Source organism: Herpailurus yagouaroundi, unplaced genomic scaffold (genome assembly GCF_014898765.1).
Source record: "Herpailurus yagouaroundi ecotype Mexico unplaced genomic scaffold, PumYag 67416, whole genome shotgun sequence".
Taxonomy (NCBI): Eukaryota; Metazoa; Chordata; class Mammalia; order Carnivora; family Felidae; genus Herpailurus; species Herpailurus yagouaroundi.
In genome coordinates, this window is record NW_024420231.1 from 1,442,069 (window position 1) to 1,453,913 (window position 11,845).

Consider the following 11,845-nt stretch of genomic DNA (forward strand, 5'->3'; position numbering starts at 1 on the left):
TCAGAGCCTGGAGCCTGTTTCCGATTCTGTGTCTCCCTCTCTCTCTGCCCCTCGCCCGTTCATGCTCTGTCTCTGTCCCAAAAATAAAAATAAACATTGAAAAAAAAATTAAAAAAAAAATAATCAGCCTAAAATAATCCTTGTGCCAAAGGGCATGTTTTGGGGTGGCAAATTCTGCTTCCCTTCAGTACCTACCCTCCGGGAGCCAGGGGGCTGGGCAGACCAGGACCAGGGAAAGAGGGCAGCAAGTTCCCTGGCCTCCAGGTACCCAGCCAAGTAGCTGGAAATGTGGCACTTGCCCTGGCCTGTTGCCTCAGACTTGGCTGCCTTGACTTCTCTGTTTGCTTTACATTTTCAGAGTGACCTAGGATTCTTCCAAGAGGCTGGAACTTAGGAGGAAGGGGGACCAGGCCCTGTTTTGCCACCTTTCAACCCCATTAATGGTATCGCAAGCAACCTTGCCAACAGAGAAGCTAGGACTGGCCCCACAGCGGATTGCTACTCGGCATTGTCCTCCAGGGTGGGGCTGTCACCACTGCCTCCTCATCCGTGCCTTCATTTATTCATTCATGCATTCATTCCAAAGTATGTAGCTGCCATTTTCCTGTGCTTGGCCCTGCACTAGGTGCTGTGGGTGCTCAGCAATGAGAAAAATAGGCACGGGCCTGGACTTCATGGAGCTTAAAGTCTAGTGAGGAGGGCAGAGAGAATTTATGAAGAACCACACACATGGATGTGAGATTACAACTTGTAATAAACAGAAGAAAATAAAGATCAGGATGTTGTGCATGCCCACACAATCAAGTATTAGGCCAGGAAAGGACTCTTGAGGAGGTGGTGTGTAGGCTTGACCCTGAGACAGAGAAGGCACCAGCCAGGCAAACAGTGCAGGGAAGATGTGTGCAGGAGGGCTGAGGTGTGTCCCTGCCTTGGGCCCAGGGCATTTCCAAGCCCTTTGCCTTGGAGGAGTCAGGCTTTCAGAGAATCAGGCTTGTTGGCTTTCACTTGTCGAACAGACTCTGGCTGCTGCTGTTGAATCTTTTCAACAGCAGCCCTCAGACCATGTACATCACAGCTGGCTAGAAAACTCAGTAAAATATAGATGCCTGGGCTGTACCGTCCCCCAGAGATCTGGATTTAGCAGGTTGGGTGGAGCCTGAAAATTTGCATTTTTAATAAGGTCTCCTAGTGGTTCTGATGTTACCGGAACTTGAAAAGTCTCTTTAAATACTATGGGTGTATAGAACGGGGAAGTTGGTTTGGTGGCAAAAGCCAAGCTATGTTATTATTGCCCATGTTTATGAACCTGGGTTAAATAGTGGCTTTCTTTCAAGAGCCTTCTGTGATCCCTGCATGTGATTGTTTAATGTCAGGCTCTGAAGAGTGTGCGTTCCATTCATCTTGGACTTTATGAGTGGATCTATTCTTAGGGTTACCATTTGTCCCAGCTTATTTGGGATTCTCCTCATTACATAAGTGAAAGTTCCATGTCCCAAGAAGCCCCTCAGTATTGTCAAAACAGGATGATTAGTCACCTTAGTCTTAGAAAGTTTCCACCTAGATTTACCTTGTAAATCGAGGAGTCACTGTAAGTGCCTTGATATCCTTCTGGTCAAAGTGCTCCCTACCTCCTAAACTTGCCTTTCATCGATTTGGAAAGAGTTGCACAGAGTCCTTCTCCCTGGAGCTTCCCAGCATATGCCCTCTCTTTTCTTTCTGAACAGGTATCATATCAAGAATGAACCATGACAACATGCCAGCAAGTCCCACAGCATAAGCAAGGTGCTAGAAATGGAAACACCAAGGGTTCACTGAGGTCTAAGCCCTGGACTTAGAAACTAGAGCTGAAAGGAAGGATCAGCTGCCAGATTCACAGGTGGTGGAAAAGAAGACATATAGCATCACCATGGCAACCAGCCTCCAGAAGCCCTCAGCACCTGCTCCTCTCCACACAAGATTTCCCCAAACATGGATGTTTCTCACTTCCTTGTTTTTCTTTTCAATAAATATGTTAATTTTATTTCCCCTCATTTGTGCTTAATGTTCCAGTAGCAGTTCAGCCTTTCCTTGCTCTCCACCCCCTCCCTGTTTCTCCCAAACTTTTTCTTCTGTTTCCCTATCTTTCCTTTCCCTTCTATCTCCTCTGTTGATTCTGCCTGTCCCCATAGCTTTCTGTCTCTCTCCTTGTGAACAATATTTCTAACCATCTCTTCTCCCAGAGGTAAGCCCTCATCCAAGATGTTTTATCAGCTCCAGTTCTGACAACCGAGTAAACTTTGGTCTTTGCTTTCTGGGTAAGAATTATATGGCACTTCCTCCAAAGCCCATATTTCTCTTCTTGTATCCTCCAGCTGGGGGGATACAGTGCAGTAAAACCACTTCAGCTCAAAGAGCAGACGAAGGGAAAGAAGGGTGCCAGGATCAAGAATAATCAAAGTTTATCTTGTGCTGACTGTGACAGGCCCTATTATCACATGTAATCTTCCTGACAACACAATGGTAGAGGTCCTATTTATTATCTCACTTTAGCAAATGGATAAACTGAGGCTTAGACTGGTCACATCTCTTGTAAAAGTTCACACAACTAGTAAGTGGTAGAGCAAGTGGTAGTAAGGATTTAAACCAGGTAGTTTAGCACCAAAGTCTGCTCCTTTCATGACTACTTTCAGAAGAGGTTTAGGGAGAAAGTTCCCATACTGACTCATTGAATGGAAAAGGGGTCCAGGCAAACCCTTTAATCAGCATTTTTTAGAAAGGGTCTTGTCAAAAAACAAAAAGGTCTTAGACAAGAAATACATGTCTTTCTGCTTAGATACATGAGAGCAGTGGAGGAGAAAAAGGAGCAAGGGGGTTGAGAAGTCCTCACTGTGAACCTCTTCTCTCTTCAGACACTCAGTTCATGCATTTAGTCATTCTTTCATCCATGCAACACACATTTAGCAAGTATTTCCCATGAGCCAGGCTCTGCTCCTCCTAGCCATAGGCACCTGTGTTGTTGTGAAAGACTATTGGGTGCTAGGAGTCCTTTTTATGAGGCTTAGCTCTCCACTTGCCGTGTATGAGCTTGATTCTGGGGACAAAATACTTGTGAGGGGGCACCTGAGTGGTTCAGTCAATTGAGCATCTGACTTCGGCTCAGGTCATGAACTCACAGTCTGTGAATTTGAGCCCTGAATCTGGCTTTGTGCTTACAGTGCAGAGACTGCTTCAGATCCTCTGCTACTGACAGCGTGGAACCTGCTTTGGATCCTGTTTCCCTCTCTCTCTGTCCCTCCCCTGCTCGTGCTCTCTATCTCTCTCAAAAATAAATAAATAAACATTAAAAAATATTTGCTAGCTGATGGAAACCATGGCTAAGGAAGTACTGACATGATGCCTGATATAAGACAGACCATCTTTGTAGAGATAGATTGCTGCTACATGGGAAAGTTCCACCTGAAACAAGGGGATTGGTGCTGAATTCTTCCAGAGATGGAATGGGTCTGGGAGTGCTGGACTGCCTACCAACTGTCTCAGGAGCGGGCTTTCTCACAGCAAGAGCAAGACTGGGCTCTCATGGCATATACCAACTTGCTTCTTGTAGCATGCAGCTTCCTCTTTCCAAATTGCTTATTTCTTGTGGTTGAAGAAGAGATTCAGCCATCTGTAGAACACAACATTTGGTTCTGACCCCAATCTTCTATGCTGATGAGGTCTCTGGATAAAGAAAGACACTGCTGAGGCAACATTTTTTTTTTTATCATTATCATAATCGTAATGGGACAATGTGTGTCCAGGGTTGCAAGGGAAGTTGGCCCCACAGAACAGGGATTAAACAAATTGAGTAAATCGGGGGTGGGTAGCAAGATATTCTATGGGAACCTACTCATTTCTGTTTCTCTTTCTTGCTCTCTTCTCTCTTCTCTTCTCTCATGTCTCTCCTCAGCTCTTTTTGGGGGTGGGGAAAGAGAATGAGTTATTGAGTAAACAGTTATGGAAGCAGCATGTGTGTGCATAATTTAGCTGACTTGTGGGTTAATATAAAGGGCCTCCCTTGGCCCTACTGCTGACCCTTTACTGCAAGCTAGCAACTTGGGAAGGCCAGATCACCCAGGCCTGTGCTTTGCTGGGAAGAGTTCGTGATTACCACGTGCTGTGCAGAATGTAGATGTGCACATGCATGCCTTGCAGAGAGAGGCATAGGGAAAATGTCACAGAGCACAACACAGAAGATAGTTTGAGCTTTGTGTAAAAGTCAGCAATGTCATAGGGAGCAGCTGCCTTGGGAGCCAAAGTTTCTGAGATCTACTCTCAGCTCCGCACCAAATAGCTAGATCATCTATCATTTCACCTTCTTTGGTTTTCAGAAAGATGGGATTGGATTTGGTCTCTAATATCCTAGCCATTTCTAACATTCTATGACTTGGTGGTTGTGCATGAGATATTGAGGAAAATTCCAGCCCCTCTTCTTCATTTGTCCCATGCAGGTAAGTCTCTCTTGTTGAATTTTAGTCTCCCTTCCCCCCATTCCTCACCACATTAACATGCTTCAAGCACCAAATGGAAGCCACAAGGCACTTCTAAACCACCTGAGAAGACATTCAAGGTTGCTACCATCTCTACTCATAGCTGGCTGGGCCAAGCTTCTGCATAAAGACATTAGAAGGAACTTGGGAATCAACGGCATCTTCCTTCAACTCAACTCAGGCACAGTGCAGGATTGAAGAGGATATATGGTATGGCACAGGAGGCTGTAGAGTAGATCAGAAAAGAATCAAGCCCTTTAGAAAAAAATAGTTTCTGTGCTAATTTCATCCGTGATTCTTTTGGTGGTTGAAAAAATTCACTTATCACTTTGAGATAATTTCATCACTAACCACAGCAAAGTTTGATTTGGAAGGAAGTATTGATTATGGATTGATTGTCCACTGTCCCTTAATGTTTTAAGTATCCAGTTTGCTCTCATTTGACTAAGGCAGTCAGTTGCGGGACAGGCCCACCTGGCTTTGTCTCCTGGCCTCGTGGCCAATCTGTTTGACCTTTGAGAAAAGAAGCCTATCCCATGACCAAGGCAGGCTGGGAAAAGTGCAGTTTTTTCCTACAAAAGTCTCCAGAGTATCCTTTGATTCCTAGGAAAGCAAGACACTTGTCCTTTCTCCATTCTCTACTCACCTCCTGAGACAAGGGGGATCTGAATGGCAGAATCAAGTCCTATGATGAATTAATTACTGTACTTCCTATTCCCTTCTTCTTCAAATGAAGAGACCTACCTTGATCCTCATTGGGCATCAATATATTTCATTTAATCTCTAGAAGATGACACTCTGAATGTGCAGGTGAGTAGAGGTCTGAGTAGGTGCAGAGCACCGGAGAGGCCAGAGACAGAATATAGAATTAGACATGAGAAAGGCATCTAAGCATTTCCTGGCTAACAACTACAAGAAGAAGCCCAGTGTTATCTCTGCTTCGTCAGTCTTATTGGTTGGCTTGGCTTTTACAAACTTAGTAAACATAGTATAGTTATGTTGGCAAAGTAGAGGCAGAATAAGAGTACAGGTGCAGAATGTCAGGCAGAGAAGACAGAGATGAACAGTATTGTGAGTCAGTTTTCCCATCTGTGAAATGGATCTAGGGAAGACCAATAATAGCAGATAGATTGAAATTAATCAGTTAACAGCTAAAGACACTGAAATGTACCTAATTATAGTTATGAATCCCACCAACTTAGAACAAAGAATCTTCTTTACCTCTGACCAGCTGGAAGCACTTGAATGCCAGAAATTTCCCTTCCACAGTAATGAGAACAGACGAACCCTCTCATAGTAAGGAGATGAGGAGGGCCCTTTGGTGTCATTAGAGTTTATGGTGAACTCACTTCTACCCTAGGATTCAATGGATGTAATTAATTTGAGCTAAGACTCCTGATGCACTGGAATTTGTAGCACTGATTAACAGCTTCTCCAGGATATGGTCTCTGGTCTGAGGCATATATCTTTAGTTTAACTTTCTCTAGGAATCTTCTAACTGCTGCTGGTTATTACTTGATCTCAAATGGAATCTCAGCAAACTTTTTCCCAGAATCTGGGCCACCAAAAAAATAGCCATTTCAAATTCTCTCCCTTCAGTAGCTCAGCATGAGCTGAGTTCCCCTGCCCATGCTTCCAGTTTCCTCCTGGATGCTTCTCTAAAGCACAAAAATGTTAATCCTTATTCAATGAACCTTCTAAATGGTCCTCTTCTATTCCATTCTACCATTTCATAGACCTAACTCTGAACATGGAAAATAATTTGGTCTCTCAAGTGCTTTTGCTTAAAGTGATGTAACTGAGCTGACTTCCCTGGCCCTGTGCCACTGCTTGCCTTAAAATGTCAAGACCTCAGCATCCTATTTGTCTCTCCAGAAACTGGACCATAATTGAGGCCGGTTGCACTGGGTGTGCAGTTGTCAAACATCACCTGCCTTTGACTCAGCAGTGGGCATACTGCTGTGGAAAGAGGGGATTATAGAACATGTGAGATGTAATGCATGGTAGAAAAGCAATGTGAAGGTTACAGAAAGAAACTGACAATGGGCAGGAAAGAGAAGTCAGAGTTCTCAAAGCAATGCTCTCGGTGTCAGACGATAATGTTGCTGACAGTGCAGGAGTGGTTGATAGCAAAAGCTGGTGTATGTGACCTGTTGAGATTTAGAGTAGACTTTTGTCTGATTAACATCTCTGGTGACTCTTTGGGAGTGAGTCACTGATTATAATCTGTCGCTTTGGGCCATATGCAGCATAAATTTTGCAAAATAAATTAACCTACCCTGTACAAAGACAAGTAGTTCAATTTGGCACCTTACCTAGGGATTCCAATTATTCTGCATAAGTAACTGTGGCTAAAAGGGTCTCATTAGTACAGTACATTTATAAGCCACAGCCACAAACCAAAGAACAAGATCCACCTACACTCAGGATGAAAAGGACTACTTATCACACCCCAACTTCATCACACCTCACAGTCACACCCTTGGATAATTGCTGGCTGCAAGGGCATCTTCAGATTATCAAGAAGAGCTCTGTGTGTATGTGTGTTTGCATGCACACATGTGTATATGTTCAGACAAGAGTGAAAGATTAAGCTATGGTATTTTTCTGATGTTAAATTTCTAAGTCTTGCCATGTAAAATTTCCTAACTTAACTAGAACTATATGATTGATACCATTAGTGCAAATTCAGCTTTCTGCCTAGTTCCATGTAGTCATCAATTAAACTTTTCCTTACTTCAGTGACCAATGTCTTATTGTAGCAGACATTGAATTTATTCATGGTAAAACCAAAAAATAAAGAGAAAAGACAGGAAGACAGAAAAAAAAACAGGCTGAAAGAAAGAAAGGAAAGGCAAAGAAGAGAGGCAGGGGAGAGAGAAAATTGTAAATAATTGGAGGCCACTTAGAAGCACCACAGCAAGAGAGTTAAATGTGCTGTTAATCCCAACACTCCTAGTGAGCAGTGCGCTTATTAGCAGTTACAGACAGATATGTATGCACCATTAGAGATACTCATGGGACTTGGACATGTGTATTCTGTTTAGGGTTGGATTATTGGGGGATAAGCTTCTTGGAAGGGTGTCTAGCAAGTGATGACCTGTGTGATGTTACTAGCAGACAGATTCTGGGATGGATGGAAATTAATCTCATTCCTTCCTGCTGAAAAGTAGTCTCTCTTTTTGTCAGGATATGGAATAAGTGCCCCACTCAAATGTTATGAGAGGTACTCAAGCCCTGGGGCACTGCTGATGACCCATGCAGATCCTTCTTTGGGAAAGAACTATATTACTACCCCACTAGAATATAAGCTACATAAGGGCATGGACTTCATCTGCTTTGTTCACTGCTGTATGTCCAGCACCTAGAACATCTGGCATATGATTTGCACTCAATAAATATTTGCTGAGTGCATGTATGAGTTGGTTGGAATGCAATCCATTCCAAACAGTAAATACTTATTCATCTTTCCAAATTCTGTTGCTTTAATGTTATGTAAGGGCTTCACACCTTACATGGCATGGATGATCACAATTCCCAAAGGAGTGAAATAAGATATTCATGAGCATGAACACAAGCAAAAACCAATTTACTTTCAAGGAGAGGCATGGCATGGTCCTATTGTCTCCAAAACAGAATGTTTCAGAGTTATGAGAGCCAAGAGACTAGGAAAGTCAGTGCAAACTCTGTGGAAACCTTAATGAAACGCTCCTGCATGCCTAGTGAATTGCTCTCAAGTGGATGATTAGACGAGGAATGATTCTGAGGGTCCAACAGGAGATAAATGGTGCATACTTGGGTGCCAGTCAATAACACCTTCCCTGGTTAAAGCCCTACACCTCTGTTGTCCCCTGGACACTAAACAGAAAGCCTAACAGAGGCAGTACCATTGTTCACTGGTGCTACTTGGTGGTGATACCTGGTTTGTCTTTGAGGACTGGGAGGAGCTCAGTAAACCTCTTTGTGGGTCAAGTTCAGATGCCTCAGGCTTTGTCTGTAAAACCCATGCTTGAAAAATTCCATAAAAAGAGGAAAGGCTAATATTTGAAACATCGGACTTAAACCAGGTAGTCTCCAAAAGTCTTAGGAGAGCACAGAATGTGCCTGACACGTCTGCCATTTTGTTCTTCTTCCTTCCTCTGGATGAATTGAGGACTGTGAAAATCCCAGCACTGCTACTACCTGCATACAGTATGCATGTCTCCTTGAGTCTGAGGGCCAAGGGGCTTCCCACCTCTGCTGGTAGTGCTCCCTCAGCACCAGAAGTTGAGCCTCCACTTTCGAGTAAACTGTCACATACATGGTGGTTGAAAATGACCCTGAAAAGAAAAACACATACATCAAGAAGATGCAGCCTTGCTCCTTGGAGATCCAACTGGTACTTGTTAGCAGTTGTCCTGGTACTTGTTAGCAGATTTTTAAAAAGGTGTTTGTCTTTTATTTCACCCCCCCCCCACCAAAAAAAAAAATCTTACCTCAATGCTTCTGAGAAGTACCTAATTCTCTGCAAATTTCATCAGACAGGGGAAAGATCTTGCCTTTTGAGGTATACCCCAGACCAGTTTGTACTTCAATAGGTTGGACAGGCAGTATGAGAGATTGGGTCCAGGAAGGTATGCAAAGTGATTCTCCAGCTTTCTCCCAAAAGTAAGTCTTAGAAATCACTGAGTTAACCAAATAATATGCTGTCCTCCAGAATGAGGTTTCAGGAAGTCTGCTTGTCAGGAGGGGGCAATTGCCATTTTCTTTGCATAGGGCTGAAATGTGACAGACTCTTTCTTGGAATGAAACATTTATGAAAATGTGCTTAATCAATTTTTAGCAGCTCAGTAATTTTGTCATGATGAAATAATATCTTTCATCCTGAAAAACACTTTGCCTATTGTAGCCTCTCCACAACCCCAACATTGGGGCCAATGTGGCCATCAATTGCAAAACAGGAAAACGGTGTGATACATTTTGGAACATGGAGAATCATATCCATCATAGTTTGATAATAAGAAGAGAAAGGGGATATACATCAAAGCTGAACACAACTTTGTACCCTTCCCAGGCCAGAAATTGCTGAGGTCATCTGCACAGAGTGTGGCTTCCTGTTGGCACAGGAACTCTTAAATAGGCATCTCCTCTGCCTCTTGTCAATTTCTAGGAGAAATTACCCAGTTCTTTGCCACCTCTCCATCCCTTCTCCTCCCAAAAACTTTGCTTCCAGAACCTTAGGAAAGCTGTACCCCTTCATCATGCCAGCCAGGCATTTGGTCATCACTGCAGCCTCTCATAAGAAAGGATCTTTCCTCCCAACAAGCTGACCCTACTATACTGTCACCACTCAAGGATCCCACAGGGCCCACAGAAGGTGATATCAAGACAGTGCACCAGTCCCAAGGGGCTTATGACTTCCATTAGCCAAGAATTCCAAATGACTGAGTATGAGGCCACAGGCTTAAGGGGCAAGGGAATAAAAACCGCTTCCTCATTTCTCCTTATTACCATTACCTCATGCTGGCCCTCTCTCTGAGTGTCAAACTTATCATTCTTGCCCGACAAAGATGCACAGGCACTGGGTTCAGGGAAGCATCTCTGAGTGCCCAGGATGCATCTTTTAACAAATGTTAAAAGATTTGCCTATAATGTGCCATGCTCTGAACTGGGCTCCAGGGAGTTGGTCGATAATATGTCTCTGCCCTCAGGGAGCTCACAGTACAGCAGGGGAGAGAGGTAGTAAGCAGACAACTATAATGAAGTACGATGGGTGCTGTGAAGGGGGAAGGCCAGGGTCCTATGGGAACACATTGGAGGGTCTTCAAACCCAGACTTGAAGGGAGTGGTGGCACTTCAAGAAGTCTTTCTTGGCGTGTCTGGGTGGCTCAGTCGGTTGAGCATCTGACTCTTGATATTGACTTAGGTGATGATCACAGGATTGTGGGATTGAGCCTTCAGCTCCTCACTGAGCATAGAGCCTGCTTAAGATTCTCTCTCTCTCTCTCTCTCTCTCTCTCTCTCTCTCTCTCTCTCCCCCTTTCTCCCCTCTCCCCTGCTCTGTCTCTGTCTCTCTCTCTCTCTCTGTCTTTCTGTCTCTCTCTCTCTGAAATAAAAAAAAACTAGGGGTGCCTGGGTGGCTCAGTCAGTTAAACATCCGACTTTGGCTCAGGTCATGACCTCACAGTTTGTGAGTTCGAGCCCTGGGTCAGGCTCTGAGCTGAGAGCTGAGAGCCTGGAGCCTGCTTCAGATTCTGTGTCTCCTTCTCTCTCTGCCCCCCAACTCATGCTCTCTCTCTCTCTCTCTCTCTCTCAAAAATAAACAAACATTACAAAAAAATGTTTTTAATTAAAAAATTAAAAATTAAAAAAGAAGTCTTTCTTGAGAAAGTGACAATAAAACTTAGTTTACAGGAATAAGTAAGAGAGGCAGGAAGAGTGCTTTGGTAGAGAGAACATGTGAAAATACCTGGAAGCTGGAGAGATGGTGACCCTAGACACATCAGTGGGTCAAGCAGAGTGACCAGATCATGCAGAACCTTGAACTTCAAACTGAGATCAATAGGGAACAGTTGAGGCGGGGGAAATGACACGATTAGGTTTGGCACAAGGAGTGCATTACACAGAGGAGGCAAGTGCCTCTCCACACCCACACTTGCCCTTAGCTGCTTAATCAGGAGCTCTGCCAGAAGAGGTTCTGGAAGATTTTCTTCCCACCTGCACTTGTGCCTGCAGAGTGGGCACTGTGATGCTTACCAGAAATGAGGAGGGAGGGTGAGCAGGTGAAAGGACTGCTAAAAATGTTTTTAGGAAAATTAATACTTTGTTTGTTGTACTTACTGACCATATAAATGTTAGTTGCAGCTTGTAATGTCTCTAGTCCCAATTCCAAAAGCCCAATCCTCTCCATCAACATTTCAGTGTGTACTGTTTTTTTTTTTTTTTTTTTAACATTTATTTATTTTTTGGGACAGAGAGAGACAGAGCATGAACGGGGGAGGGGCAGAGAGAGAGGGAGACACAGAATCGGAAACAGGCTCCAGGCTCTGAGCCATCAGCCCAGAGCCCGACGCGGGGCTCGAACTCACGGACCACGAGATCGTGACCTGGCCGAAGTCGGACGCTTAGCCGACTGCGCCACGCAGGCGCCCCCAGTGTGTACTGTTTAAAATGATCTTCTTTCCATGTAATTTGTAATTAAAAATTTCCTCCTGTGAATAATAACACAGCCAAAGGGAGATGCAGTGCAAGTTCTATGCATTATTACCTTGTCATCATAACTTCCTCTAACAACCCAACGGGCCCTTAGAAGAGCTTGCAATCCCCAAAACCCCTTTCTGGTGATGCTGGGGGGGTTGCTG